Source organism: Teleopsis dalmanni, chromosome 1 (assembly GCF_002237135.1).
Source record: "Teleopsis dalmanni isolate 2A chromosome 1, ASM223713v2, whole genome shotgun sequence".
Lineage (NCBI taxonomy): Eukaryota > Metazoa > Arthropoda > Insecta > Diptera > Diopsidae > Teleopsis > Teleopsis dalmanni.
In genome coordinates, this window is record NC_051846.1 from 17,619,375 (window position 1) to 17,645,558 (window position 26,184).

At 31.0% G+C, this 26,184-nt stretch overlaps 1 long non-coding RNA gene across 2 annotated transcripts; it reads left to right on the forward strand.

The window, feature by feature from the left end:
• Positions 1 to 409: 409 nt before the first annotated feature.
• Positions 410 to 1,248, forward strand: LOC119672099. 2 transcript variants are annotated; one of them, XR_005251863.1, is made up of 3 exons: positions 410 to 679; positions 744 to 1,019; positions 1,147 to 1,248. It is a non-coding gene; the product is annotated as an uncharacterized LOC119672099 (long non-coding RNA). The 2 variants fall into 2 exon arrangements; XR_005251864.1 differs by having other exon boundaries at positions 410 to 675.
• The last annotated feature ends 24,936 nt before the right edge of the window (positions 1,249 to 26,184 follow it).

The window sequence follows — 26,184 nt, forward strand, 5'->3', positions numbered from 1 at the left end:
TATATCTTCTCTTCTGATATTCGTATACTATAACGCTTTAAGCATACATATTTAACATAATACAATATTTTGATAATTCTTTTTGGAGAGATATCTATTTCTATTTAGGATTTCTATGTGTATACATATATAAGAGATTTAAAATTATTAAAAACTACATATTCTTTTTAAATAGCTTACAAATTAATTAACTAAAATATCGGTTGGCTATTATATAATTAACTTAAAAATTATATTAAGACAAGCCCTTCATTTTTAAGTACAAAGATTTCGTAGACGTCAGTTTGAGTGTCGATGTTAGAAATTTCAAAAAATGGCGTCTTGTTTCGTTTAAATCGCAAGTCATTAACACAAAACTTGTCTGAATTTCAGATCTTTTGTTATTTAGTATGAATAAAAAGCCACGAACGGGAAGAAACAAAATGCAAAAATTTCGTAAAACTTAAACCACACCAACTTTTTAAGCAACGCAATGGAAGGCCAGAATAAAATAAAACAACAAAGCAAGAAGAAGTAATGGCTAAAGACGAATTATTCAAGACGAATAAACTTTGTACTACGTAGGAAATGAATCTTTTTAACCTCACAGGTGTGCACAATCAATCAGCGTGATCGCATAAAAAAATAACAACAACAAACGGCTATGTGAAAGTGTGCTAGTGTATACAGTATAATGTATGTATGTATGCATATAGTGCTTATGGTATATATATATGTATATTTAATTTAAACTCTAAACAAAGGTTTCTGAACCAACTTTAGCTTTGACTTTAAATAACGAAACCAAAACGAAGCTCAAATAAAGAAATATTCCCACAACAGTATTCAACAGAGCGTTCATGTCGTGTCGGCTTTATTCATTTTCATGGTTTTGTTTCAAATGGAAGCTCAAAAACAGAAAACAACAAGAATAAAAACAACAACAATAACAACAACAAAAACAATAAAGAGGAGAAAACAATGGACGTTAGCTTACCATGTACTCCAATAACCTGTTGATCTGAAGTGGCACATATAATGTAAGTATCAAAAATATTCGGAAAGGTACATATTTCTACGTTTGCGAGGTATGTGCTCGTTACCTTTAATATTGTATTTTTGTATTTGAAGATTTTTATTTGATTTTTTCCCTTACCATATTTTTAGATACCGCATTTTTTTCTGTATTGATTTTTCTAATGTCATGAATACTGTACATCTCATTCTCGAAGGCAAAATAAAAATTTTCTTTAAATGGTTTCAATTTTACTTATTTATTTTTTTATTTTAATTTTATATGTATTATTTTTTCTTTTGTTTTGGAACAAGTTCGGACATTGACCATGTTAGGCAATCGGACTTTGCGTACAATTCTTACAAACATGACATGGTTAATTCGGCTCAAGTGCGGCTCCATATTTACTTTCAAGCCACAGATTGAGTGTTGACTGTTGAGTGTGCATGCATCATACTGCTAAGAGGCATGTAAAAAGAAATGTAATTTTACATACTCGCATACTCACATACTCGTACGTCGCACAAGACTCCTCTGATATCCGCATGAGTACGTTCGTTCATGCATACGCATTCTTTTATTAATTAGTTTGTTGTGATGTGACAGTCGAACACCTGCAAATGCTTGGCAATGTTATTGAATAATGGCGGCGGGTTGGGCACTAAGCTGCCAAGCTGCCGAGCTACGAGCTACGAGCTGCGAGCTGCGAGCTGTTAAGTTGTCTATCCATGCTATTAAAAATGTACAGAAAAGATTTTTTTATTTTATAGTGCATACATGTTGGCGTTTAGAATAAATACTTAGTAACACAATAACAAAATAAACTTTTTACACTCGTAGATGCTTTTACTTATGTTTTCTCAATTTTATAAATTCTAGTCTATACGGGTGGTAATTAGTTTCATACGTATTTTTGGATGCTCTAATAACAAGTGTTAGCTAATAAGAAATACTAAATATAATTGAGAAGAAATAAAAATAATTATACTTAATAAAATAAACTCAAAATATTGCAAAATAGAATTCCTTTTAAAAAATAATGTAATTGGATAAATGTTCACTTTTCTAGATTTCAATAAAATCAAATTTTATCTACTGGCGCTTGTAATGCGTTAGCACCTTCTAATTACTTCATAGAGAAGACATGGTCTTTCTTCAACTGCCGCTTCAAACACCTTCTTGACTTCGCCATCCAACGTCATCCATTCTCACAATAAGTCGAAGTTGTGAAGCCTATGGATGCTAATTCAATTAATCCTTATAAACTCGTAGAGGACCAAAGCTCCTACAAAAAACTTTTCTTTCGAATATTCTCACTGCTGACTCATCCGTTCGACGATGTACATTTCTGTTAGTAACCCTCATATTCTTCGGTTTATTCTTACTCATCGCCAAGCCCATTTTTTCAGATTCTTTTTAGTTAGCAGCAATAATATCACGTTTGTTAAGCCCAATGACGTCGAAGTAGTTGGCGTCAGCATGGAGCTGTACGCATATGTATAATATTGTTTCATTACGATGAACGTCTGCCCTACGCATAAGATACGACTCCAGGACAAAATTGAAGAGATCACATAATAGGTGATCATCTTGCCTGAAGACTCGCACGAAAATAAAAGGTTTGAAGGGAGTCGATCCTACATTGATGGGGCTACAGCTACTTTCAACGTTATTCTGTAGAGTTCTATTAACTTCATAGGTAGGATTATGTACGTGATGCCTTATGAGTCTATAGAATGAGTCTATGTGAATATCCGGTCAATAGTGTGGTGACAAGGTCAAAAGCCGGTGAGGGTCGAATCAATGTTATTAATGCCAAGTAACAGTTTAAAGAAATGTTCCTTCCATAATTTTTATACAGTCTGCTTTCTTTGTAGCATTATGACACTACACGTCATACCATTGGTTTTGTTGAGGTTTCACAAATTTAGTTATGGTTATATGAATACCAAAGAGCGTCGCAAACAAGGTAACAAGTCGGAATATGGTGGAAAACACCTAAGACATAGTTTTAAAAGATTATCAAATAGAAGTGAGCGAGACTACCGACGTAAATAAAATCTCACCTAAAGTAAAGAGAAAACCATGAACTCGTTAATAATATGAACATTTGATTATAAAAAAGTTGGCCGTAAGATGAAAGTAATGTTTACGCATAGTGAATTAAAAACGTATCTATATAATCACTTTCAATAAATTGCATCGCTTTATATTGTAGAATTGTAGATGGTTTCATATCTGGAGTCCAGTGGTGTAACCATGAACATCGGATATGAGGCAACAGTTGAATCAGTAGACTTCTGTAATTTAGCATGCTACAAAAAGACAGTTCAATTAGCAAAAAAGTTAATGGCTCATTATGGTTCATTAGCAATTACAACAGATTTGAGATTTGAGATTTACAACAGATCCATCGTGTTCACTATATTGACTCCATCTTATTAAATTTACATATGTATTAAAAATGGATTGCTGGGGAAATACGTTGCAAACAACGTATTCAAAAGTAGTCTCTGCAACTAATATAATATAAGTACACGATAAGTACTTCAAGAAACTGAGTTTGAATACCATTGCAGTAAGTGTATAAATCTTAAAAAGAACTATGTCAAAAACAAATTTAAGAGTAAGCAAATATTACTTTAATCACTAATTTATTCAAATATCTCGTAAATGTAGAACAAATTAGGTTAATTTGGCTAGCTGTAAACCATGCATAGATCTGTTGGTCACTAGCGATAACAGATAGAGCTGAATCTTCATGTAGAATTTGTAATATTTATTTTTGCCTGTCTATGGTGTGCGCTATACCAAACATTTACAAAAGTTTTTTTTAAGTGTGTTATAAGATCCGACCTTACAAGGACTTAAGACCCAAACCCTGTATGTCGAATCTCAGGCACATTCGCACTGTCCTATCTCACAGTCTAAATGCACATTAAAAAAATAACAATTTTTTAATCTGTCTTAAAGTAGTAAAAAAGCATAGAAACACCAGTAGTGATATATAAAATAAATAAATGATATAAATTATTATCTATCTTACGGAACTTAGTAAATTTTCAATAACAAATCACAGTAATAAATATTGTTACTCATTAATACACTTGTACTATTAACCTATTATATGCAATGGTTCACTAAATATTTATATGTAAGTAGTTATTGTTAACAAAACAGCATTATATTTCTATGCAAATTATGTCCAAAACTTAAACAAATAATTTTGTAGGGTGTAATTACTTAAAAAAATTTTCACAAATCAAATTTGATTTGAATATTTCTAACACGATTTCATTTCATTTTCAGATAATAGGCACTGGTGAGGGGTGCAGTTTTAGTGTTACGAGTACGCTGATAAACATATATACATATAATTATTAAGCTTGATAGGACGGTCCCGCCAACATTTAAGCTGTGACAAACAATCTAGTAAAATGTGACAGAAATGTAAAATAAAATGAAATAAAATAAAAGTATCTAAGAATAATCCATCAACACCGATATTAGATTATTGCAGCTGTTAAAGTTGCTAGCTGCTTGTGAAACGAAAACTAACACCAAGTCTTTGCCGACTTGACCCCAACTCCAAACAAGTTTTAAAGTGCATGGAGTTCAAGCGCTGTACACAGAGGGTAGGCCCACCGTTGTGTGGTTGATCATAATGACGCCACGAAAATTGTTATTGTCGTCTGAGTGATATTTTCTTCCGACACGTGGCCGCTGATCACGACATGTTCACCAAACGAAGTCAATGAAAAACTATAAAACTAAAAAACTAAAAAACTAAAAAAACAGAATGCAAATTGTAACTTTGTTAAGAAATTTAATTCGCCCCGAATTATGATAGGCTTTATGTACATTTGAGATTTAAGTTATACTCGTAACAATACTTAAGCTTTATGTCGGAAACAAAACACTGATACGAGTATTTATCTGGGTAGCGTGTTTAAAACAGTATCAAACCACGTGTTGTTTCTAAGAATGCTATACTGGTTCACATATAACTACTATTATTTTATATTAATATATTATTTGTTGAATTACGATTTAATAAGTAAGCATTCTTTACTGTATATAACATGTATATTGTTAGTTTATTCTTATGTTTAATCGACTTTAATTGCAATAAATCATAATAAGAAATGAAAAAAAAAGAATATTAATCTATATCACAAATAAAAACAATTTTATTCTTCAGTATAGGCTCCCTTTTCGCACAAAGGTAAGTCTAGTTTGAGTTTCCTGGCATTCTAATATAGCAAGAAATGAGCGAGCAGACAAGTTTGCTAGACTGGATGCCCCTATTTCAACCCCTGCCTCTGCTAGCTACATTCGGAGGTTGATGTATGACAATTTTTTGTGACAGGCAAATAGTGAGTGGACTCTAAAACCCTTAGCAGTCAGATGAAGAGCTACATGGCCAATCTATTCTAAATGTAGAACTTCTGACTTGATGCACAGAAGCAAATCGGAGGTATCTATGTTAATAGATAGCAGCCGTATGTACCGGGTGTCGAAGAAAGGATACCACAACACCTGTTGTGTCTATGTCCAGGCTTGTCTAGAACTAGGTTTAAGTTTTTGGGGCCCCCCTTCTTTAGCACACTCATCGATATCTCCAGCGTTACTTTCGTCTTTATAAATATTTTTCACTGGTTCTAGCTTGGCCATTTTTCTATTCATCATTACGTGGATTTGAGGATTCAAGATGGCATCCTAATTAATGAGGATGCGTTTCTCCCTCCACTTCTACTAACTAACTAACTATAGCCTTCCATGCTACATCTTTGTAAAATAACCACTTTACGAGCATTCAAAACTACATGGATTGTTCTCATGTTTTTGTTTTAGCAATAACCGATTTAGCTATCCAAAGCATTAAGAGCTAAGTGTTTTATGTGTCATGTTTAAATTCAACAAACCACTGAAGAATACTTGGTTTCGACAAAACATATAGTTGTATACCTTCGGTGCTTTGGAAATGGAGCTGTAGCGGGAACTTAGGTATCGTATGATATCTAAGCCTGTATGCAAGGAGGTTAAGGAAATGAAATGTTTGAAATTCCGGGTACTTTTTGGACACAGCGCTCATATATACACATATATATATATATATATATACATATAAATTCCAATAACCTTAAAAGTCGTAATATAATTACTAAGTTCAACCATACAAGTCAATACAAAGCTTTACGGCATGTGCTCTATATAGAGGCGCATGGCTTAGAAATTCATGTCAGGTTTACGTGTGTGTGGCCACTGGCCACTTGGCCAGCAATTAAAGTTACAGAAGTTAACGAATGTTAACGGATGGTAGCATTGCATACACATCAAGTCTTTACCGACATGTAAGGGAATCATGCAATGTAATTGTTTAAGGCATTTCTAACCACAGCTATTTTATTTTTTATGGACATCATACTTACAATTGAATTATACAAACATTTGTTTTCTCTATATTTGATGAATCGATAATGATGTTTCTAATTAGCATGCGTTTGTTGACACCGGATACAAATCGGTAAATCACAATAAAGTCGAGAGGTGAATAAAAAATTGTCATATAATTTAAATTTAATTTTAATTGCTTACAAAATAGTTTATACGAGCTCATATATATTTGTGTAATTTAAAAAAATATGTCAAATAAATAATTTTGACTTTTATAATTTTTTTTTCAAATCAGTCTTCATAAGAATCCATTAAGAACGTTTATAAATAGTTTGTACTTATAACTTATACTTTTGTAAATATATACATACATATTTATTGTAAATATGGTCTGTCATAAAGATTCCTCAATTTCAAACGGTCTAAAAAACAGAAAGCAAACAGAAAGTCTACACCTTTAGCTAGGTGCAAATGATTCCGTTTCATTTGAGATGAAAGATGAAGAAAGTAATATCTAGAAACACTATTTTATTTTGCAAAATTTATATTATTAATGGTATCAGAATACTGAAGTATCTGAAGTATAGGTATATTTATACTTTATTTATTATACTTAACAAAAGTACTTATTTAAGCTGAATATAAATATACTATATTAATGTTGTATTGTTTTTGTTCAGAAACTTGGCTATAGTTGCCATATAGAGTGGTCAAATAAGATTTCCTAAGTATTCGAGTTTTGTAACTATCAATGAATTCACGTCAAAATTTGCTTTAACATATTTTGTAATAATACTACATTTTATTGCTTAAGATTTGGAGATTTTGAGATTCGCCATCAATCTTTTGGTTTAAAATTGTATTCGTGTAAGTAAAACTTATATTATTTAACTAAATTTGAAGGTTGAACATCCTTAATGAGATTCTGTAACAGAAATTTATATATATCGTGACCAATACCAACTTTTGTTTTCTTAAAATTTTTTATATTACTTAAGCGTGAGAATTTTAGGCACATTTTTTATAAGCTATGCTGGGAATTTATGTCCTCGATTGATATTAAAAACTTTTAAACGGAAAACAGTTTGGACTTCAATCGAAAAGCCAGTTATTTGAAAGGTTTTGTTTTTAGCACAAGAGACTAACTATAGAAGAGGTGCCCTGTAACAGTGAAGATCCAGAAATCTGACATATCTTACCCAAATGTGATAAATTATAAAAGTAAAGCTTACAATATAAGTTCATGTTTTATTGTTTAGGAATATATTGAGTTTAGGAACATATTGAAATATCCTACATTATGGGTAATATAGCGGCTAAATCTATTAGCAAGAACATGTTTTAATATATATTTAAAATAAATATATCTTTAATACACATCAAAGAAATAAAAATTTATACTCACTATATGATAATTTTTAAATTGTGTATGTGGTAGACACAGTGGTAGACATATTTTTTGTACTTTGATATACTTTTTATTCAGCTATTTTTCTATGCGGGAACGGAAGCGGAAGTGTGCTTAAATATTATTTTATAGCTTATCTTATGCTTTAATCTAATATATATTCGTTTGATTTTATAAAATATCTCTTATATTTGTTTGAACTATTTTGAGATTTCGAGATGTGAAATTCATTAAATTCTAATGCACTTCATTCTTTAATGTTTTAAAAAATATTTAAAATGGCTGACGATTTTATCTCAGCTGCAGTTACTCTTCCGGGAGTAATTTCTCAAAATTGCGCACTATCCAAAAGTAAGCAGTTTGGTGTGGCAACCAATCAACAGACCTTGAGAGTAGATTTGTGGAGATTTTTCAGCATTGCGCAGTCAACACTTGCAGTTAAGAGTAATTGTGGTGTATGCAGGGTACTTCAAGGTTGTGTGATGGACAGAATTGTGGGAAATATTCCCAATATAAATTATGGGCACCAGGTGCAAGGAACGTAGTTGGCTGTCTAAGATATTCTTATTGGATTGGTTAAAGCTGCTATAAGATGAATGTGAATCAATGAAATAGCGGAATTATTAGTTATATACTTCTATATACTTCACATCTGAATACTGTCATTCTAAGGTTTCACTCGTAAATATTAATTAATATATGAAACTATGATTAAAAATCATCATTCACACAATGAAGTATTTCCAGCTAAAATGTTAGTCCCAATACGAATCAATTTATATCATAAATTATTAATTTCTGATCGTGCAGTTAGAAATCAGATACAAGACACGAAAGAGATACTCACTCCTTTGTGTATTAATACATTTTTTTTGATTTTGTGTTGGAGATCAAAAGGTTTAAAAGTAAATCATGGTGAAATAATAATTTTTATTTGAATTCCATCAAGAGAAAATATTTATTATTAATATTATTATGAAAAAATATGTACAGTTTTTGAATTATCTTATTATTTTTACTTCAAAAAAAAGACGCTAGAAATAAAGTAGTTTGAAGTTGTAAATAAACATATAACAAATTCGATGAAAAAATGAATGAAATTATTGTATAACTTCAACTCCACAAAAAAAAGTATTTATCTTACAAAGCAGCAAAATAACAATAGTAAAACATTTTATATATTTATGGAATAACTAAAAATGGAAGAACGTCTTTGACATTACCACGAAATGAACAGAATGAACCCCACGACTTTACTCATTTCTGTATGCAAGTATCTCAACTTACTCTTGCAGTTCGCGCTGTACCACTGTCCCTTCCATAATAATAATCTCAGCTTTAGGCTACCTCTTACAGAAGAAGCAAAACTGCATTTGTTCGGTACTTGCGCACTTGGTAACTTGCTTATACACTACTTCCCTCACGTTTCCTCACCTCATACCTTTTCATAAGGCTGGCAACCGCCAAGTAACTATCTTTCGCTGTAGACAAAACTAGGAGTTAAGTATTTAAGCAAGAATGGGCAACTAAAAAATACCAGCGGGAGTCCTTTTGCAAAAATATTATCATTTAAACGATACGTGAAAGTTGCTACAGTTTGTTCCATAATGTTGACATTTGGTTTCTACACTCTGTGAGTAACTCGTTTACCAATACTAACTTATACTTAATAAAAAAAAGATGTTATTGTGAGTTAGTTGTCTTAACTGATTAAATCTGAATGGTTCATCAAATTTAGTTCTGCGAAATAGTTGACTTTAAGATAAGTTAATATCCTAAGCATAGTTCCTCTATTTACAACAGTTATATGTACATATGTATTGGACGGAATGAAAACACTGATTGCTTGACATCATAACTATACAACGGCTATACATATCGTTGATTACTTCATTGCAAGCCACTTCCAGTTATAACTTAAAAATTGGATTTGAAAGTTTTTCTTCTCTCTGAGCGAATATATTCAAGAAATTTCGGATAAGGTTTAAGACCAACATGTGAGCAATTATTAACGACATCGCTAAGGCACTGAAAATTATAAAATTTAACTTTTTTAAAAAGAAATTCGAATGAAAAAGAATTCAATGAACTAATCTAATCTATCTGCAAACTAATGTCTATTCTGACCGAAATCGATGCTATTTTGAAGCATATGGTGAAAAGTGGATCACATACGATAATATTGAGCGTAAATGGTTGAAACATATGAACGTTCATAATTGATAGTAAAAAAGAAATTGATGACTAGAGAGATGTTGCAATGTCTTTGGTTGAATAGGAAGCTTTCATATGCCTACCCAAACAATTGATTAGAAACTCTGTTGTTACTAAATTTGGCTTTTAGCAATAAAAATTAAGTAAAGTTTTCTACAATGACTAAATAATTGCGTCAATATTTTTTATTAAATTTTTTACTTTAATCCTTCTTTCACTGTAAGTATGTACATACATCTTTAACTCTGCTGTTGGAAGATGCTTTTCCTATCGCTTTTATTACTGTAATGCTAATGTGATAGTTGCACTCGCAGGTATGAATGTCAGTAAATACCAAGTTCGCTCAAAAGTGAATTTATTATTTCTAATTTAATTTTTTCTCTTTAGAATTTTATAAAATCAGTAACCAAAATAGAAGGGTCCTAAATTTTACTCCTGATTTAATATATACTCTTTTCTTTTAATTTCGTTTAACTATCAACATATTTAATTTATTTCCAAATTCTGATTTAATAACTTTAGTATGTTAAATGGTGTTGAGGATTTTAAACTAGATACACACATACATATGAATGTTTATTAAATCTAAGACTACGTCCCCAACAATCGATACAACAATGATTTTTTTCGATATAACAGCGATTTTCTGACCAGTATTTTCCGTATGTGATATGTAATGTAATATTACAGCTAAAATTAAGATGAATAGAGGAAGTAAAATCTATATAAATGGCAACTATATATGGTATGTATATGGTGTATGCAGTCTGTACGTAATTATTGTTAAGTTGTGTTTTAATGAACACGTGCATGGTTTAAAAGCGGCAACGAGAAGGGCAAAGGATATCCTATGCCAACACGTGGCCGAAATGAAACAAATGAATCAACTAAGTAAATTTATTGAAAATGCACGTTGTAAAGGCGGAAATGTTTTTATCGAAATAGTAATAAAAGAATGCGTAGCCATTGTCGATGAGGATTGTGCATAACGCCAACAAAAAGAACAATCACTGTTGTGACATTTATTAGATACGACCCCGTACCCCACGCGCGTGCAAATGATTTTATGGGAAAGGCGAAACTTTTCCATAAAATCGTTCTTTTCTGTTCATGCAAAATGTATGGATTACGCTGCATATTCATAGTATCCATGTTTTTAGCTTCCAGTAAGCACAATCGAAAAGATAAAAATAAAAAATCTGTGCTTCTTTTGCCTTTAAAGAGCTGATCAAAATATATTTGAACTAAGCAGAAACGAGAATGAAGCGTCACGGCGGTACGGCGTCACGGCGTCGTTATCATTAGCATTTTACTGGCTTCTTGAACACGTGCATAAGGACATTTATTAGATTTCAATGCATGTGGGAATCGTTCCAATTAAACGCCAACAAATTTATTTACATTAGTGGTTGTGTAAGTTTGTGTTTAGTATGAGCGAATACAGGGTGTGTGCAATATAATTTATGAATTAAGTCTTCATTTTTGCTATATTAATTTGCCTGCAATTAAATATATTTTTGCGGTAGTCTTAATTTTTATTGCGGTTAGTTAGAATTTTAAGTCTATCTTAAGTTTGCTATGACAGAGATACTCTGTCATAGCAAACCATTCACATTATTTGCGAACTGACAAAATTAGTAGAAGTTTTTGACGGTCACTGGCTACTTATATTAGTAAGAATATTTCATGTGATCATTTTTGTCCAGAATAAAAGATTTAATATTCCGTTCTACTGGGATAAATCCATTTGGTGCACACTTTATTTACTTAATACACTTCATCCACTTTCTCTTGACTTCTATGGCTTGACATCTTTTGTAATATTACTTTCGGCCGAAAGCATATGCTACAACAAAGGGCAAATATTTTAAATTAAATAAAAGTGGCTCTAAAATGATGCCCGAACCTAGCCGTCAAAAACCATTTGCAATGAAAAAGATATTAAGAAACTCAAAAATTTTTTGAAGTAATGTCTGTGTATTTATGAGACTAATCGAAAAGGAAATTTGGATATGGAAAAACACAGCCCATCAAATATTATTTAAAGATTTAGGTAAATGGAAATTTTGTGCGCGTTTTTGCCACAAAGTTGAATAGGCTATCTAAAAGATGAAAAGTAAAAGAATGCGACACGAAAATCATCAAAAGAGAAATTAAGTTTTAGAGAAAAATATATTTAAAAATGTTTGACTGTTTTCTTCTCAAGGTGCATCCACACCAAAACGAACGCAGGTAATGGTACCTGCAAAAGTTCGTTCGTTCGCAAGCGTTCGCTATGGTGTGGATGTACCTTTAAAAGATCAGATGGTGAACACGTGAGAATTATATTCGAGGAGTTCAACTGGAATCACCAGAACTACGTTTTTGGAAAAAACTGTCATGGTACAATCATCCATACAGTTTTCCAAACTAAAATTGAGGATGAAGAGAAATCATTTCAATATCATTCTGTCCTTCAAAAATGCATTGATCGATATACAAAAGGCAATTTTGTTCAGTGGATATAAAAAATAATCGACAAATTTGTGCAATAATTCATTATTTTGTTGACTCCTTGATTCGTTTTGTTCAAGAATAAAAATCCATACAATTATACGTCTCAAATTTTTTGAAATCTTATAATTACCAACCTGAATTCACTCTCTCGTACAAAAGTTTTAATCTTCTAATTCTATCTAAAATTTTAGTAACGACTTTGCAAATTGATTTTTAGGGTCTTTCAGTCCGAGGTATCTATTTTCCCTTCACATATATGATATATCGGTGGAATATTATGCTTGTTTAGATGTTTGTACCGTTTTGAAGAAGACATTGGCTAGTCATATACTCGTAACAAGTGAAGTCGATTTTACCATTGTTAATTTCTCTATCGACTTCAAACTGCCATGTCTAAATATTTTTCATGGCGGTTTAGTTTTGCTTCAGTTACTTTATTGGGAGATGAATGAAACTATGAGCATAGAAAACACTACAATAGACCGATAATCTAAAGCTAGTTCACATAATAAGGTGTCCAACAATCTATCGCCGCCATATTTAGTTGAAAATTTTGAGCCATCTGTATTACTATTTTCAAAATTCATACAATTTAAATTCTTATTTAAATGAAATATATATTTTATCTTAAAAATTTGGTGAAATACTATTTGGAAATACTATTCCAATAACAGAACCATTTATTATAATTATTTTGATAAGGTAATATGTCATATGTACATGCATATAAAAATATTTCTTCTATAAATAAATATATGTATAGATTTCTATATCAAATATATGTTTAAGTTTGAATTTATTTTTTATACCCTGTATTTCGAAGTTTTTTATGAGAAACCCTTCTGGGCGTTGCATACATACATAAGCATGTTTCGGTTTTATCCTGACTCTGTAGAACGCGAAAAATTTTTCCAATCACAATACCACAAACATTTCTGAATGCAAGTACAAATTTTAGCCAAGTTAAAGTTTATATAGTCAACTCAAACTATGTATGCATGTATGAAATCAGAGTCGCACATAAACAAGTCTGCTGAGTACAAATCTGCTGGTTGTTTGTTAAAAAGAAGCAAAGGTAAAATAATCATGCTTAAAACTTATTTTTATTTTATATGTTTGAAATAACAAAGCACCGAAGTAAGGAGAGGCGTTTAATGGACGCATGTCCTTACAACACGACTTGGGTTGTCATGCATAGTCGCCGCTCCGTTTTGAACACGTGCAAGCCTACGGGGTATGATATCATCAACGAAGCATTTACACATTGAAGGCGTTGAGGAACGAAGGCAATGAAACTCAACTCTAAATTAAATTCAAACTTAAATTGGATATGGATGAAATGAAAAAATTCCTTAACGACGCAATATCTTTCCATGTCGTTTCGATCGCTTTTTCGAGCGAGAACATGTTTCAAACTTTAACTGAAAACATAAAACTGACGATGCTCATTACTCCTATCTCCATTTTTCTTTTTGCTTCCGAAGAGATCGAATTAAATAGCAAGCAACATAATAATAAAAAGTTTGGTCTAAACTTTCTACGGTTTCGATTTTATTAATTTTTGGTTTTTGTATGTGCATGGATACAAGCACATATGTATGTATATACATATCTTACTAGGAACACTACATAATTATTTAATAAGGTTACGTATTCGTCGACACTAACTTATGATTCGCCAGTTCAATATTTTTACTCTTACATTTCGTAAAGTTATACTATTCCGAATACTTACGTTTTCTTTTAAGACTTTAGACTACATTTTGTTATATTATTCTTAAAATATACTTGAGAACACTTGGTATTCTGATTTAGATATAACAGGTACTCGCCGTTTTCGGTACATTTTTGAAAATAAAGTTTATATATTGAAAATTAATTTTAATAAAATATGCATTAGCCATAATTATTTACGATCGCTTGCTATTTTACAGGTAGCTTCATAGTCCCATTGGTATAGAATTGATGTTGCTTATCAATGAAAACCTTGACCAACTGATTTTTAGCAGCCTTTCGTTCCCTTGTTTTTCACCTATAAAATAGTTTTGCAGAGACCGAAATAAATGGTAGTGAGAAAACGGAAGGTCTGAACTGGATGGTAGATATACCAAAGCTTCCCAATCAAGTTTCGTACATTTGTACCGAGTCTTCAAAGTTACGTGTAGCCTGTCATTGTCGTGATGGAACACAACTCCTTTTTTGTTGACAAATTTTGGTTGGTTTCTCTTGATTGTTTCGTTCAAGAGCTCGACTTAAAAGTAGCAGAGAATCGAATTAACTGTTGCACATGGAGTACCGCATAATAGACAGTTCCTTTCTAATCCCATCAAGCACTCGACATAACCTTGTTTGCTGTCAATTCAGGCTTTAAAGTTATTTCGGCATTTGGTTCCATATTTTCGTTTGAATCTGTTTTTCATGGCCCGTAGTAGTTTTCTTCAAAAATTGTTTTATTTTATTGCGTTCCAGCAGCGTAAATCAGTAATCATATTTCTTTGCGTTAATTTATGTGGTACCTAAAAATTGAGCATCTTTGTGTAGACTGTTCCAATTAATTTCAATATTTCATGCGGTTAATGTTTAATGCTTCTATTTACTCCTGACAACTTGCATATTGGTCTTGTTCCACTAGTTACAAAATCGCATTAGCGTTTTTAGTGACTGGTCAACCACTCTTGCATCCAGCGTCCACTCACAGGATTCTCACCGCAAATTTTTTTTGCAGCAATGTCACCTTTTTTTATAATAATAAAGTACAATATCGTGCACCTCTTCAAATATTTCATTATTTTAATAATAATATAAACTTGTTTTCTAATAACTTTTTCAAATGTAATTTTACTATATTCTTCTTTACCTTAGTTGAAAGAAGCCTAGTTGTCACCAAAAAGAATGATATCAGGATAAAAGAATATAACGAGCACAGACAAAGGCCTCATATAATTTTTATGAGATATAATGAGTTCTTATACAACGTCTCCCAAAAGACCTAAAAATACTATCTGCAAACAGGTGCTATTTTGAACTGCAATATTACTTCAAGAGCAAAGTCTATTAGGTTTTAAAAGTTTTATAAAAAAACTCTCCGTATTCTACGTTGCAGAATACCGTCTGGCTTACATATGCTAAGCATGTATGCTCATTAGAAATTAAATTGTTAAAATTAATCGGAAAAATATTTGGTCTACATATGTAAATATAAGAGCCTGGAATATAGCAGTGTCAATGTATCCAAGATATAAAAGGACTGGACAATCGTTGGATATGTTCACTTTTGGCTTCCATCCTAAATGAATAATGCTAAGGTAGTAAACAGTAAATCGAAAGTATTGGTTTTATTGGGATTGGAATAGATTAGATATTGATTTGAATAGCGGCGCAATCTGCAGCAGATAATCTTGTGAACTGGATTGATTTCTTTTCGATGATGGTGATTTTGATCATATCTCTCAATTTGGAACTATGATAATTGAATCTCATCAGTGTTAAAGCTTGTTTATACATTTGTATTAAAGATTTACTCAAACTACTGTTACTACTACATCAGTTATTGGTTTATTTTAAATATTTTGGTTCTTCGCAATAAAAAGTACTGATTCATGTAGAACATGCACTCCGTATAATTAAACAACATTAAAAAATAACTTTTGTTCCACTTCATGTGTAAGCAAATCGAGTTACCATATACATATAACATAAATACGACTCAAGATTACAATATATGTATGTGTATATATATAAACTGAAATTGAATAAAACCAAAAAATAAAATTTGAATGGAACTACAAACCAATATCAAATAAGTCACTTATTCATTACTCCAGACTAACTTTAACATGTTTTCCCCGCACATAAAATATATTTTCTTATCCCTCAACATCTTCAACTGGTTTCAACGAAACTCATGAATACATTTGAACTCGTTAACTTTGACACACCCCAACATTTGTGGGGTTGTTCACAACAGTGGCGTTATATATTTCGGTGCTTACAAGAAGTACTATCGAGAAATGTGCAAAACGCCACTGCTTTAACTTTGCACGTGCACATTTTAAATATTATTCAAATAGAGTTCGGTCTATGTGGGTTTGGTTGGTGGGGGGACTCTTACATACATTTGTATTTATATTTAAAAAGTATTTGGGGTTGCTTTTACCATATTAATTTGGATTCCTTTACCTTTTTCCCTAAGGTCAATGATAAGTTTCCTTAAAGATTTGAGTAAATTACAAAGAGTGCAAATCCTGCATATTGTAATTAATACGCTCCATAACTAAATACTAGTATATTCAGATACTATTAAATATTATTATATAGCAGACATTGGACTTATATCCAATGTATAAGAACAAATTCTTTCCTTCGCGATATACATATGTACGGAACAGGTGAATTGAATCGATACCAGGACTTCGAACCGAAAATTGTTTTGGTTTAGTTGAAATATTTATCGGTTCGATTGTTATTTACGCTCCTACAGAAATATTGTTTTTTTCGGTTTTGGATTCAATTCCAAATAAGTTTCTTTTTATTAATTTAATTTAATAATCTTTTTGTCATGGTTAAAATCATGTCTTTTATTATTTTAATCAAACCTCATTAACCAACTTATTTATTATAAAATAAACTACTTTTAAGTTTTAACTGTCATTCTCTACATTTTTAACAACAGAAAAGGAAAGCGCATATACTATGTAGACAGGTACCGTACTGCCTGTGGTGCTAAATATAAACTACATGTGTGTTATTCGCTTCGGTTTTGGTTTTCACTTCGGCAAAAATATTTATTCCGATTTGAAATCCTCGTTGATACTTTGTATTAGAATAAGTAAATCTGGCTGGCCATAAGCCATACATAGACTTAGTGATCCCTACCGATACCAAAAAAGTTAAGCCTTTACGTAGTCTGCTTAAAGCTGATGTCGATAATCAGAGGCTCCTTAACAAAAGTTACAATAGCTATAATACAATAGCAGAAAGAAGAGTAATAGTTTTTTCAATGATCACTTCCAGTCCTTCCCTAAATGATATAATAGATACAATTGCTAATGGCTATTTTAAAACATCGGCTCTATGAATAATGGAATAAATTAGGTTGAATAGCACCGAACTCTGGATACTTAATAGTACCAGATATGTAATTATAAAAACTACTCTCTTGCTTACTATACCTGTTAACTTTATTGCAAATCCATCGCAAGAAAAGGTTCGACTTCGAGTTTAAGAGTTTTTTTGCAATTATATGTAATCTTTAATAATAATGTTATTTATTCTCTCAACCTTGTTGCACTCTATTTTGTTCGAGTTATAAAAAATTCCAATTATAGAAAATTCGAGTTATGGCCTCTATGGTCTCAAAACGCGTTCCTCGCAATGGCAATTTGAGTCGGGGGAAGACGAAAAAGTCACACGGGGTCATATCTGGATAGAACGGTGCTTGGTTCATGATATTGGTGGAATTTTTGGCCCAAAAATGCGGCTTTTTTTAATGAAATTCAGCTTTTTAGAAACCAGCCGAGAAGCGACGCGTTTCAAACCTAAAACATCAGTTAAAATGTGTTCGGCCGATCCATATGAAATACCCAACAACACTGCAATCTCTCTAATCGGTTTTTTCAACACGATCTACTTCGCCAATTCAATGTTTTCTTCAGTAACAGAAATTGTTTGGCGGCTAGGGATCTCATCATGGTCCAAGCTTGTACGACCGTTTTTGAACCTTTTAAACAATTCGTATACTCGTGGTTGCGACACACACAAATCACCAAAGGTCTTTTTTAACATTTTTTAACAGTTTCGGCACACTTGAATCCATTTGCAACACAAAATTTGATCCACGCACGTTGTTCTAATTTTTGATCCATTATAAATATCACCAAATAGACACCAAACAAAAACTAATCGTATGATATGCGTTAAATTTTGACAGAATGTGTATAATAGTGTTGCCAGCGTGAAAATAAAAAAATTAACGATTGGATAAGCGCGGGAATTCAAAAACAGGCCTGCCGTTTTTTTTTGATCAGAAGGTATATTGTTGTATCCACTTGTTTACTTATTTTCACACTTCTTAATATAAATATAACATCAGTTACGAGATGATAAATTACTAAGACAACCACTGTTTTAGTCATTGCTTACCATTATTGCTGAAATATTAATTCTAACAAAATTAGTTAGAAGTTATTAATAATATTTATATTTGAACTTTTCTTACACATAGATAAGGGATTCATTAGTAAATTAGAAATCAATGGAATTAGAGAGCATAGTGAGGATGCTTTCGACTGCTTAGAAAGTTGATTTTAAAAACAATATCTGAGTTACCACCTATTAATTGGTAAGAGACCACAATAGCATCAGATCTGCGTTATCTGGGTGCCAAGGTATATTATATACAATGAATGAATACTGTTAAACTACTAGCGAAACTCGGCTGGATCGTAATCTCTCTTTAGAAAAAAAAGGTGCAGATATGTTTTCGAAATCTCTAAAGTAACTTAATAGTAAGAAAAAAATAGGCCGATCAACAAACCTAAGTTGGTTCACTTACTTAAAATAAAATATGTTTAAACTAATTATTCAAAAAAAGTAGAAGTTTTGTCTAAGAACGTCTAATAGGCTATATGTGACTACTCGAGAATTTTGTTTAAGCTACAATAACGATGAGAAACGGAAAGTGTAAACCGTTTATTATGATAGTGTAAGCTATAAGGGTATATATTCTAGAAATACTATTGGCAGATGGAATAAAGCAAAATAATAGCAATATTATATAGTAAATATATAGAATATTAGTAACGAAGACGGTTTTTAAAATAGGAAAGCTAGAGTTAGGACCTATTGTAAACGGTATTAAATGCGCTAATGTGTGGTTGATAGTTGATAGCCATGATACTCATAAACCATATTTCGTAAAATAGTAGTATAAACAGTCTTGTTTTCGATTTAAAAAAATTATTCGTAGTTTGTAGTGAATTGATCCGCACATATAATCTATACGTATATTGTGTATGCGTTTTTAAATAATTTCAATAAGCACATATATTTTATTAAAATGGTTTTTAGTATTCAGATCTCTCCCATACTACAATATTATTCACTCCCATTAGGTAAATCAATTTCAAAGGCAAACAAAAACAGTTGTTCCGTATTCGATTTAAAATTCTGTTCAAATATTTCGCACAAATGTATATTCCGTTTGATTATTATGTAGCGGCTGTTGCGATTTTTATTTGTTCTACGGTTCTGAAAAGGGCGTGGTGTGGTATGTACGATACTTACACTCTTGAACATATTGGTGAACATGTAAGAAACATTTTTCATGAAGTCCGAATTCCCTTCAAGTAGTAATAATTGCTTTTTCAATGGTTGGTTGTGATGACAGTTGTATAATTGCAACACTAATGAACTGTTCTTAAGCACAATATTTTTTGTAAAGAAATTCACTTTTTTCTAAATTTGTGCTAATTGAGCAAATATGAATAATACTTTTATTAAGAGAATAACTGAATATTGTATTACAGCGACAACAGCGAAATTTATAAAATAATAATCTACTTACATTACCAGCTTTTGCCTGTGGAAATAACAAAGATTAAACATTTTCAGAATTATAGACAGGTATTTTAGATTATATATATGTTTTGTTTATTAAGCTTTCCCAGTGAAGAAAAAAAAACCTGGCACTTGAAATTTTCCGAAATCATCCCTAAAAAATGCAAAGTACAAAAGAATGAAATCAATGGTTTCACCCTTGGGAAAGTTGTTATTATAACTTAAGGAACAACTGTTCCATTAATGTTTTTTATGATTCTCAGCTCAGTGTTTCTAAAGTTTTTCAGTAGTATTTCAGTTATTGTCTTTAAATATTAACTAGGATTAATGGTACTTATAATTGTGTAAAAATTGTAATATGAACTCAAATATCTAAAAGTTATTTTAAACTTATTAACACAGAAATAGAAAAGTAAATGTTTGCTTTCTTAGATCTCTAATACCATTTATACAGCATTATTAAAATTTTACTATTACAATTTTCTCCACCTAGAAGAATTAGTTTAAGGTATATGTATTATCGGGATTAAATCTGGAACGCCTTAATTTGAGAGATTTTAATGAAATCAACTATTTATCAGCCATCCATCGCGTCTAGATGTTGTAAATCGTCGTTTGTGTAGATATTGCCAAAAATTGCATGTATTAGTTATCGCTAGATGGCGTAAATCAAATAAAATATTTATGTAAATCACAAAAATTTATGTTAATTTTTTTCTGTGCAAGGGTTTAGAATGTATCGTACATAATCTCTTCTCATTTCGTGAACTGTTCCTATTAATGGAGAGTTTAATAATTGCGTTCCTGGCGCCATAATTGTAACAACATCTTATTGAGGCAGAAAATAGTCTTAATAAAATAAAAATTGTGGAAATTTTGGGACATAATACCAACAACATAACATATAAGATAGCAGCTCTAAAATCGAACAAGGAATCAAAGATCGGTAAGGGCAAGTAATTGTTCAAAATTCACTGTGTAATGGCGACTTATGAAATCAAAAAATATAACAGCAGAATAGGACAATAAAACAACAGGAAAAACAATTAAAAAAACTTTGTAAAAGGTCCAAAACCTTGATGGCTAATTTACCAAAAAACAATAATAATATTATTTAAAGTTATTAATATTCTGAGAATCTGTCAAAACTTTACTGCAGTGTAAAGAAGTAATAGATAGTTCGGCCCATAGTTATTAACTGAGTGTATATTGAATTTCTGGCCATGAGGGTATAGAGGAAATAAAATAGTTGAAAATATATCTAACAATGGCGCATATATATTTATATACGTATATGTATATATAGGTATATAGACAGGTGACGTAACTCAAGTACCTGCAAAGTAGTCAGGTTCACATATACAAAAAAAAACACATATTCGATAGAAAATATATCAAATCTGTGATATTGTTGGATTAAAGGAACTGGAATATGCTAATTGGTATTTAAAATAATCGCGCTCTGATTGGAAATTATGCATATAACCTGATGTTACCAACATTTAGAAAACGGATGTAAGAAATCGGAAATTTAAAACATGTATATAGTATATTTTTGAAGTATTCGATGTGAGCTTTAATGAATTTGACTCTGTATAAATTTGGCAATGAAAGATGTGATGTAAAAAATAATATATATTTGTACCTATATTATTCTTTATTTAAAGTCATATAAAACAGCACCATTGATTTTTATTATGATGTATTTTATAAGATTTCCAAGAACAATAAAACAAGTAATAAATAACAAGTTTCTTCTGTGAAAACCTCAATCTTAACCATTATATTGTATATAGTATATAGTTGCTAAAAACAATTCAAAACTCCAGAACAATATTCTAATATGCATAGTATATAGAGATACAAAACATCCAATACTTCTAATTCATGTTTTTACTATATATATCTATAACCAAATATAGTAATAATACATAATATAATTATTAATACAAGCAAATTCAATTAAAAACAAATTTTATCAATTTACAGACCTTTGGGATTATCATCAAATTACTACATTTTATACTCTTAGTGAAATAGATTTAAAACAAAAAAAGTACATAATAATTCATTCAATTTTTTGCATGAATTATTTAATACTCTGAAAAGACAAAGTCATAACAATAAAACAATGGATATGGTATATGGAATAGGTTTTAAATTCATTCCTCCCTTAAAATCCCATTTCATAAATAAACGTTTAGCAAAACGGTCCTTATTTTTTAGCGCAGCTGCTTATTATTTATATAAAGGAGTCTACGTGCGAACATGCGGTTGCTGCCAATAGAATTTTTCAAGTAATACTATCAGCTCAACAGAGTTAATTATTATTTAATTATATATATTATCATAGTAATTGTTCTATGTTATTCTTAAATAAATTACTGAAATAAATAACAAGGTACTTAATAATTTTTCAATTTATTTATATTTTAGTGAACTAATTCAATTATATATTTAAAATTTTTTAAACGTCTCTAACTTTTCTAATGCAATCGATTGTCATTTCAACTTTTATAACTTTGAGCAGGAGTGGATAAGAATTTCCATTATAATCTGCCTTTAAGTGATATTGTGAATGATCTAAAATCAACATGAGTTCTAATCTATTTCGAAATGACATTATAATAACAATAGTTTCAGAAGAAATCAAAAAATGCGTTACATTTCATAATATTCTAAGACTCGGACAAAATCAATGTCTTCAGCGAGGTCTTTGCAAAACACCATCGTCTCACACATGACTTCCGTGATCAACACTCTACATCAACCATTAACACCGAATTCCATACGCTTTTCACTACCTTCAATGAAAGTCTTGTCCCCTTCTCTCCCCAAGTACCAGGCGACTGCCTTAATATTGACGACACCCAAAGGTTTCTTACATACTCTAAGCCTTCGACTTAAAATGCCCAAAAAATCTGCAATGCTAGAGAGATCACACCCAAGTATCTCATAGTTGATTTTGCCATACATAACACTCGGTTCCAGTATATCTAACTAAAAAATTCCCTTCAAAGGTACAACCAGCTAATTGATTGTTAACTGCAAAGTTAAGCTGCTCTGCTATAAATAGCTCTTTCGTCCCCTACTCTCGTACACCTTCCCAATTTGATCTGCAATTATCACTACTCAGATGGATAGAGTCCGTCTCTTCGAGCGCAAGCTCCTACGTGGCTGGTTTTAGGAGGTTTAAGAGACACTCTGTAGCTCTCTTGATGCAATTCATCAACTGCAAAAAAAACCTACATAAAAAAGTTATGTTGAAAGTATTTATTGTTTTTAATCAATAGACATTGTAAAATAATAATAATATGAAAAAAGTAAAACATTCAAGTATTGTTGCAACAAATGGTCATTTCGTCGAAATTTTGTACAAATTCCTTTTGATTATAATTCATTATAATTAATTTCTGTGTACTTATACGAATAATATATGTATGTATATGCTTCAGCATATTATGTTATTGAGGCTAAATACCTTAAAAGTAACCATTTCTTTCATCTGCTATAAGTATAAGTTAATTAAGTAGTTAGTTCGAGTAGTTATCAGAGGTATGGTATATCTCCATATCGTTTTTAAGATAGAACAAGTATTTCCAATTTACATAAAAATAGAAATTAAAAAATTGGCTTACTGTCAAGTTGATTGTACCCATAATTGAAGAAGCATTACCAGGAAAAAAAGTGAATCAATGTGAACAACAAAATAAAGGATAATAAAGAATTAAACAAACAAAACATAACATTTGTCATCACATAAGGCAACAAAGTGTTAGATACTAAAGCTAATGCATTACGTCAGAGCAGAAGAACATTTGTTCGGCATCTGTTAAAAGTACGTATATATGCATCGTTTGTGCAAGGACTCTTGACTTTGCTCACACATAACACCCTAAATTAACTCATAAGGCTTATAGTTTGCCGTGTAAGTTAAATGTACGATATTCCGTTGAGGGAAAAACTGTTAATAACGTGATTTGCTTGGTAGAGCATCCCCTTGTATTATTTATAATGATACGGAATGAGGTCGGTGCAAATTGTTTGTGTAAATGTTTTTTAAAACATTTGTTGTGATTTTTGCACTTATCTATCAGCTTTCATAAAATAAAATTAATTTTGTATGAATATACGACATTTTGTGTACAATATTTTATTTTATGAAAGATACATGTGTGAGTTTCTTTTGGTTTTGGTACAACTCAATTATTTACTATCTACTTTCTAAGCCGTAGCAGACAGCTCCTTATATTAGATTATCTATTAGTGATTATATACTCACTTTTTAGTTAGTCATTACGGTTAGATGTCATTCATGATCGCTTCCAGTAAAGTCTTTCTACCAGCCCAATCAGTGGACTTGCTGTCCACAGTTGGTAGTGCTAATTGTATACATAACAGTGGTCACTTGGACTTTCCACCGAAGATACGAATACCGAATCATGCTCCTAACTAGCTAAAGCATTTTTAATAATTCGTACGACATGATCAATCCAGTGAAACGCTGTATTTGTGTACGCTTACTATGTTAATGCCGCGATATAGTTTATACCGTTTATTGTTCCATTTAAATCAATAGTGATTACTAACGCTTACGGGAGCATAGATCTTCCGAAGAATTATTTTCTCGGACGCTCCTAATGCCTTCTTATAACTTATACGGAGTCTGAGGTTTTTTCAGCGTATGACGTACGAATATTGATAAACCGTACTATACTCTATAAATACTACACCATACTATTTTCTATAGTATGATTATCATAATGTTTTTTGATTCAAGCTATTGATTATTATTTGTATGCTTATATGTAGCTTAAATATATTAAATTTTGATATGTCGTAGCATTTAGAATATTGTATTTTTTAATTTCTTTGGCTTAATAATGGATAAGAGTGTACAAAAAGGAATAGTAGTTTCAAGTAGTGTCAACATTTTTAATAATTAAAAATAATAATAACAATTTATTAGAGTTTGTATTTAACATATGCATATATATATAGTCTTATACAACAAATACATATCCCACTTCACAATAATTCGAATAATCTGAGAATAAGCCAGATTCTTGAAGGCTTAAAAATAATTCATACCGCGTGATAATTTACTGACCAAATATTGTTATTATTGGTTCTGTGATATGAACATGTTAAAAAATTGTGAATAAGATGAGAATACAAATCAAACGAATGAATTTCGAATAAGTAAATTCTTAAATCTATACGTGATTCCAACATCTACCTAGATGCAGAGTAGTATAATCATATAAAGAAGTATTTGTTTGCTTTATAAATAAGCTTATATACATTTGTATATAGCAAATGACATGTAAGTGAATGGTTTTCAAATAAGCAAATGCTTGCGCTTCAAAGCGAGTGCTACGAAAGCCTAAGAAATCTACATTGAATGAAATGTACACAAAGAAATAAACAATATATTAAGTGGATTTTAAATAGAAGATCTCTGATGAAGAGGTGTACCATCATCTTAGCATTTTACTAACAAGCAAATATAACTACGTAAGTTAATACATTGAAAAGTACTGTAATAAATAGATATTTGTTCACGAATGGTTAATTAATAAAAGTTTCCGAACTAAATTATTTCGTTAGCAGTTTTAAGCTAATTGATATCTGTAATTTTCAGAATTCTATTTTTGTCATGATTGCCTGAGTGTTGTCTAATGTGTTCATCGCTTCATGGATTGTACGTCAATGCATTGCTTAGAATATCTTGTAGTATGTAGTAATTATCACAATAAATAGTCATCGAATATTATAGGAACTATAACACGAATTATGGTTTAGGATTGTTTTAAATAAGCCACACTTCACTCTGGTGTTTTCGGCGATTTCGGTGTTTAAGCGCAATATCATAATTTCTAAAATTAATCCTCTGCTGAGCTTGGGTTTCTATTATTTCAATTTAGTGTGGCTCGTATTTCTAACAAAACACTGATTGTGAGAACAAATTTAAATAATAATACGCAGTTGTTTTTCTTTTGCATAATATGCATTACATATGATTGAGATAGGAGTCAGAGTGTATAAAATTCTCATGATTTATATATTGAAACATATAATTTCTTGATTTAAGAGTTACACGCAATTGAAATCTTCA